Source organism: Penaeus japonicus, unplaced genomic scaffold (assembly GCF_977035675.1).
Source record: "Penaeus japonicus unplaced genomic scaffold, GWHDUDI00000001_assembly GWHDUDI00000015, whole genome shotgun sequence".
NCBI lineage: Eukaryota > Metazoa > Arthropoda > Malacostraca > Decapoda > Penaeidae > Penaeus > Penaeus japonicus.
In genome coordinates, this window is record NW_028234417.1 from 4,643,809 (window position 1) to 4,651,308 (window position 7,500).

The 7,500-nt window shown below is 40.3% G+C and overlaps 1 protein-coding gene across 8 annotated transcripts in view; it reads left to right on the top strand.

Moving 5' to 3' along the window:
- LOC122256355 (glutamate-gated chloride channel) overlaps positions 1-7,500 on the top strand; it is a 486,058-nt gene that overhangs the window by 1,033 nt on the left and 477,525 nt on the right. The window lies entirely within an intron of this gene.

Genomic DNA, 7,500 nt, shown 5'->3' on the forward strand with positions numbered 1-7,500 from the left:
GTCATATTATATGATGCGTTGATATTCACCGTATTATAATGAAGATAATACCTTACTGCAATGGGGATAAATATACGACTGCTATCGTTATGGCTACCAGTAATAACAACAATGATAATGACGGTGTTAATCATCATTAGTATCGGGAATTATAACGATAATCAAAAAGCAACAAAAAACAAACAAAAAATAAATAAATAACAAAGCAATACACATTACAACAATGGCACCAATATCTTAAATTCAGAACAGAACAACGCAAGAGAGAACTTGAACAATAAGTTATTCACATCAGTGACAACAGAACATCTTATTCAGGATATTCAGTATATATTTGCTTTTGTCGGAATCAATATGGAGCTGTTTAGTGTCCAAAAAATTGATGTATATGACTGATAATCTTTATCACTACCACTATCAATTCATTTCGCTGAATATAGTTGTTGATATTGCTGTTACATCTGTTTACATTGTTATGATAATTATTGATGTCATTCCTTTCAGTACCTTTGTTCTGCTGTGATTGCTGTACTATGATCATGTTTTACGATTTTATCAATCTCTATATAAAAGAGATTATTATGATCTTTGGATTGTCAGATCATCTAGATTTTTTTTTCTTTGCATTTTTTTATGATTATTGTTTTTCAAAATATTTTGAGTTGCTATCTCAGTTAGATTTATATACCGTTTTTATTACTTTCGCTATTATTTTTATTACTTTCAGTAAGTCTTAGATTATCATTCAGCACTGTCAATCTTGCAGTCATCATTGATGTTATCACACCCATTTGAACTATAATCATGATAATCACTTTATTCACATTCAAGACAATGGTAGTAAATTAACCTATATCATCTCCTCTTAACTAACCAGTCTGTTTAACACCTATACCCTTCGTCATTTACGTCTAGGGAAAATCTAGGAAGACCAAAACGTATAAACAGTCGAGGGTGATAGAAAAAACAAAACGTACATTTGGCGGCCTCTGCAACGGGTCCAGATAGAAAGTCTGCCGCTAAGGTCTTTGGGTTTTCTCAGGGACCTTTAAAGTTGCTATACACCGTGCATGTTGCCAGCCTTGAACTTACTTTCAAGTCGAACGTCATGTCACTGTGTATGTATTCATGCGTGTTCTTCAAATAAGAGCGGCGTTGTAGTCCTCTGAAAGAAAACGTTTTCTCAATAGGAAGCCATTTTCATATGTATATGTCCTCTGTCTCTTTATTCAAAATGAAAGTCCCACTTTTAATGAATCAATACCGCTTTATATATGTGCAAACAGCGTACTGAAGGATGTCTACGACTGTGTTGGCTCTGCAGATAATGGAAATTTTAATGACAAACAGTCTATTAACGGACCAAAATGGCGTTTTAAGTATCAACTCGGAGCAAAATACAATAGCGGAGGCGTGGTCACAAGCCATCGCCAAACTCGGGGACGTCCCCTGCCTGGTCACCGGTGCTAAAGGTGTTTAAGATATAATGTAAGGCCACGGTGGGAACCGGGTGGTGGGGAAGAGGGGAGGGGGGAGGGGGTAAGGGGGACGCTGTTGCACTACGCTCCCTTTTAATTTATGTTCCCTCGTTTATCTGCGATGGGGAGGCTGGCCAGGTAAATGAGTAAATGAGGTTGTTTGCTCGGAAGGGTCGGTTTTGCAGGTCCTCTGACGATGAGAAAACGCTCTCCAAACATTCTCTAAGATATGATGTCATTTTTTGGCCTACAATATGGGGATGATTAAGAATGTGTGTCGTGTTCTCGGTCACGAGGGGATGTGTATCTTTATGTATCCTTAAAAGTCTTAAGGGGAAGTATGATTGGTCAATTTCAGGATTTTAAAGTTTTAGTTAAATCACTGATAACTATGTGTGTTTACGAATGATATACTGGATATGTTAACCGGGTTATATGTGTTTTTTTGTGCATTTGTCCCTATATGTGTGCATATTTTTTTTTTCTTTCTTTTTTTTGTATTTGTGCGTGTGTGCGTGCATGTGTACATGTATATACCCTTTAATTAATAAACATAACTTATTGCTCTTTAACATTCCCAAAGAATTTCCAGTTTACAACCCCACTGTAATATCCTTCTGTCAGACATTTTTCTCTTTATGTAAAAACGTCATTACCCCCCTAAAAAAAAAGATATATGAAGTGGATGACAGCATGCAATTTGTGAAATCGAATAGTAAATGACTTGAGGAGATTAGAAAAATGTGAAACTTTTGTCCTGCAATCGGTGGGTTGACTCGACCACAGTAATCTTTGATTGCACGATCGAGAGAGGCAATATTGCTTAGCTGTTCCCTTTCCTTTAAAGCTTGATTCGTTGTTTATTTTTTTTTATATTTTCATTCCTCTAGTTATTCGTTTTTTTTGTTTTTTTTTTATTCATCAGGAATTCATCTCTTCTCTTCCTCTTCTTTTACTTTTTTTTTTTTTAAATCTTCTCTATGTTTTCGTTTTTTTTCGTTCTCCTTCCTCCCTTTTTGTTCCTTTTTTTCTTGGTATTCTTCGTCCACGGTTTCATTTGCTTCTTATTTTCAAGCTTTTTTTTCCTTTTTCTTTAGCTTTTCCTTCCTGCTCATTTTCTCTTTTTTTCTTCTTCTTTCCCCTCCCCCCTTCCTCCTCCTCCTCCTTCTCATAATCATCATCTTAATCTTTTTATTTATCTTAACTTCTTTTCCTGTACTTGTTTTCTTCTATTTCTTCATATGATCTCCATTAGCATTACCGCCTTCATCATCTCTTTTTCGTCTCCATTTTTCTTCTCTTTCTCGTCCTCTCTCTTCTTCGCCTTGTCTTTTTGTTCCTTTTCTTCTCCTTTTCCTTCTCTTTTTTTTCTCGTCCCCATTCTTCTTCTTCTTTTCCTACTTCTCCTCCTCTTTCTCGTCCCCTATCTTATTTTCCTTTTTCTTCTCTTTCTCGTCCCCTATCTTATTTTCCTTTTTCTTCTCTTTCTCGTCCCCATTTTCCTTCTGTTTTTCTCGTCCCCTTTCATCTTTTCCTTATTCTTGATCTTCTCCTCCTCTTCCTCATCCTCTTTCTCGTCGCTTTTATCCTCCTCTGTTTCGTATATATCGTTAGATATAGCTCGATAGAACGATAAATATATCTATTTTCCTTTCTTCTCTTTTTCGATCTCCTCTTTCACCTTCGTCTCGGTCGGAATCTTGGCTTTACATGAAAAAAAAGAAAGAAAGAAAAAAATGAGAGGACAAATATAGCCTGATTTTTTTCCCCTTCCGTTTCTGTCGTTTCTTGGCTAAGCTGAGGCATATTTTCCCTCCGCCTTTCTCTCTTCTCTGTCAAAGTAACTCCCCCCCCCCCTTTCTCTCTCTCTCTCTCTCTTTTCTTCTTGGTCGAAAATTTGTTTTGCTATCCTCCTCTCTTCCTCTTCTTCGTCTATTTCTTGGCTCTTCTCTCTTCGTCGTTTTATTTTTCTTGGTCCTTTTCTATTCCTCTTTTTCCTCTTTTTCTTGGTTCTTCTCTTTTCCTCTCCTTCGTGTATTTTTTTGGTTCTTCTCTCTTCTCCTTCTTATTTCTCTTGGTTCTTCTCTTTTTCTTCTTCCTTTTCTTGATACTTCTCTCCTCCTCTTCTTCTACTTTTATTTCTTGGTCCTTCTCTTTTCCTCTTCTTCGCGTTTTTCTTGTTGTTCTTCCTTTCCTCCGTTTCTTAGTCTATTTCTTGGTTCTTCTCTCTTCCTCTTCTTCGCGTATTTCTTGGTTTCTTCTCTCTTCACCTTCTTGTATTTCACTCTTCCTCTTACCCTTCATCTTTTTCTTACATCTCTCTCTCTCTCTCTCGCTTCTTGTACTTATTTCAACCTCCGTTCTTTTCATAGTCCTTATCTATTCTTCCTTTTCTGTTTCTTCTTCTTTGACCTTTTCTCTCCTCCTTCTTCCTTGACCTCTCTTCTTCATCTTCTTTGACCTTCTCTCGTCTTAGTCGAAATCTTACCCTGTCAGGATTAAGGCAAACCAAAGGCACAATAAAAACGGTACATCAGCCGTGACGTTTCGAACTCGTCGGACGCATTCGAAACGTCTCGACTTATATTGCGGTCCTAGTGTGGTTGTGTTTATTTGAAGACAGATATGGAAAGAGTTCCTTTGGCGGATGTGTTTTATTTCATCTGTGTGCACAGATTACGGTGTTTGTAATTTGTCTTACCTGTCTCGTCACCCGTTTCTTTTTTTCTTCTCTTCTCAATTCGTGTTCTTCTTCGTGGTCCTTCTCTCTCCCTCCTCTTTGGTCCTTCTATCTCCCTCCGCTTTGTCTCTTTTTCCTCTTTGGTCCTTCTCTCTCCCGCTTTGTCTCATTTTCAGATTTGGTCCTTCTCTCTCCCGCCTATTCCTTTTTGGTCCTTCTCTCTCCCTCCTCTTCGTCTGCTATTCGTTTTTGGTCCTCTCTCCCTAATCTTAGTCTCCTATTCCTTTTTGGTTCTTCTCTCTCCCTCCTCTTCGTCTCCTATTCCTCTTTAGTCTTTCTCTCTCCCTCCTCTTCGTCTCTTTTTCCTCTTTGGTCCTTCTCTCTCCTTCCTCTTCGTCTCCTTTTCCTCCTTGGTCGAAATCTTTGCTTACCTGAGCCCCCAATCCGGCCCAGCTGTCCATCCTGGTCGCTGCCATTCCATGTGGACGAGATAATGATTATTGGTTGAGAAAGGCCATCCGTCACCGGCCGTGTCGGTCTTTTCGGACTACTTGCCTTCCTGATTTCTGGTCGCTTGCTTGCACGCGAACTTGGTTTCCTATTGCATATTTTTATTTACTCCCGCGTCTTTCCCTCTCTCTCTCTCTCTCTCTCGCCATCGCTCTGTCTTCCCTTTCTCTTTCTCTCCCTTTCTTTTGGTTCGTTCTGTTTGTACTTTTTTATATAAAGGGCCTGTTCTTTTTATTGGTTTAGGAGCTGCGGATTCGAGGACTTTTTAAAAGATGGGATATGTGTTTTGTGAGTGTATGCAACGGTTTGAAGAAGTCTCCGGTGCGTGAAAGGTTCATTCTAAACGATCACTGGCACTCAAAAAAGGAAAGAAAATTAGCAAAACACACACACAGACGCATACACACACACGCTTACACACACACACGCTGACACACAATCACACACACACACACACACTTACACACACACACACTCACACATATACCCTCCCCACACACACAAACACAAACACACAAGAAGAAAATCATGACAGCATCGCTTGCGAGCACATTTTTAGACATCAAAGAGCTCCCCTTTTTTCCCTCGGCGACAAAAAGGAGCCGTCCATTTGCTTTGTGCAAATTTGAGAGAAGTCGGATATGAATAATCCGCCAGAGCGACGACTGCTGCTCCCTTGGCCGGCCGCGCGTGTGTGAATATGCAAAAGTAATACTCAAGGTTTAGGTCCCTCCATCTCCATAAGGATGACATGGTAATAGCGGAGCGGAGGAGGAATCCGGAAGCGGCGTCATGCGCGCTTCGTAACTCGTCCTTCCTCATGGCGGCGTGAGGGGAATGCATGACCTGAGGGCAGGGGGATGGATGAATGGACGGACGCTGGAGTTTTGGATGCACTGTGGGGGAAGGGGAAGGGCAAGGGGAGGGGATGGGTGAGGAAGAAGGATGCGGAAAATGTGAAGGAGCTAGAAAAGATGGGGAGTGGGGGAAGGAGAGGGAGGGGCAAATAGAAAGGAAAAGGGAGATGGAGAATAAGGAGAGTGAAAGGAGGGGGAGAAGTAGAAGGAGAGGGAAGGGAAGAATTGAAAGAGATGGAGAAGGGACTTGAGAGATGGTGAGGAAGAATTGGAAAGACAGATGAAGAGGGAAAGGAAAAAGGAGGAAGAATCAGAAGGAGAGGGAATAAGACAGAGAAAGAGGACTGGGATGGATGAGAGGATAATGGCAAGGGGGTGGAAAAAGGGGATGGAGGGGAAAAGGGGAACAGGAGAGGGAGAGACGAAGTGAAAAGGGAGAGGGAGAGGAAGAGAAACGATATAAGGGAATGAGAGAAGGAGGCAGGCGAGGGAAAGGGATGGTTGAGTGAAAAAGATTTTTAAAAAGAAGAAAAAAAGAAGAGAAGATAGGGGAAGAGAAAAGAAAATAAGGAAGGAAGAAGAAGGATAAAGTGGACACAAGGGAGAGGAGGAGGACGGAGTTAAGGAAGAGGAGGAGGAGGGCATTGCCTAAGAAAAGTCAGCTGCCATTCTAATTATCTTCACCCATCGCCGCCATTTTGATCGTGACGTCACATATGTGCCAGATCAATGCATCAAGTCCTGTACGTGTAGAGGGAGGAAATGGAGCAAATTCTGATAATTAAGGAAAAGAAAAAATACGTGTGCGTATACTACAAATCTATACACACGTGTAAGTAAATGCAAAATTTAACATGCTAGGGGACATACACATGGAACATACACACCCCAGTGCAATTAAAAATCTCTCTCCCTCCTCAGATGTATTCGTATAGCGCGGCGTATGTACAAAGGTATGATTATAATGATAAATGGTTGTTCAGTGTATATTACATTTTTACACGAATGTCGATGGCATAATTGCATTCCTTCTGGTCCCTTTCCTGTCATAAATGTCGAATTTTCACTCTCGAATCCCCCCCAACGAAAGAATCATTGATATTCGACTATCGGCAAGATCACAAAATTTCGTGCTTTAGCAATTCACGAGTTCTTTTTTTTTTTCTTCTTTTTTTCATAGAAGGTGGGGTCTTTGGGCTGAGTTATAGAGCAAGACTCAACATGGCGTGTCCTAGGTACAGGCGCGGACAACCTGGAGGAGTTAAACAACAATATGGATAAACCTGGGAGCCAATAATTGCTTCCTAATTTGGTAATTGCTCGGGTAATAACGTGTGATCATTGTTTACGAGAAAGAAATGGTAATTGGGTCATTAGCTTACTCTCATTCTGTTTCCTCTTTTCAAGAAGTAATTAAGGAGAAAATGCGAGGAGGGGAGCTAACAGCTGTTCATTTGTTTGAATTACGGTGAGCTGGCGATGGCCGCTGAGGTTGTCGGGTCTTGAGGTTGTGCACAAGGAGCTTTGTTGTCATGTTGCTATTATCTTTCTTGCCCTTTGTGTCAGGTGGTCATCAGGGTTGACTGCGTCTTGATTTTGAACTGCACTGATGATTGGAACTTTGGTTGTAGAAAGGTATGGGTAAAAAATAAATATATAAATTCCCAATGCATAATATGTAATTATTGGAAATGTTCCTTTCTATTTATACCTTATGTATCTACAATTACCACAACGACGATAGCAAATAGCTTTTTTCCAAAGGCGACTGAAGTTCTGATAGATGTTTTCAAGTGTGTTGGCTGTGTGTCTGTCAGAGTGGTAGTGGCAACGTGCCCGTGTAGTGGCTCGTGTGTCATTATACATCAATCTTATGTAGACGTGGTGATATATGGCTGACTAATTTCTCAAGTGTGTTCACCAATTAAGTAGTGGTAGAGATAATGATATGTCTGTAAACAAAAGATGAGCAATC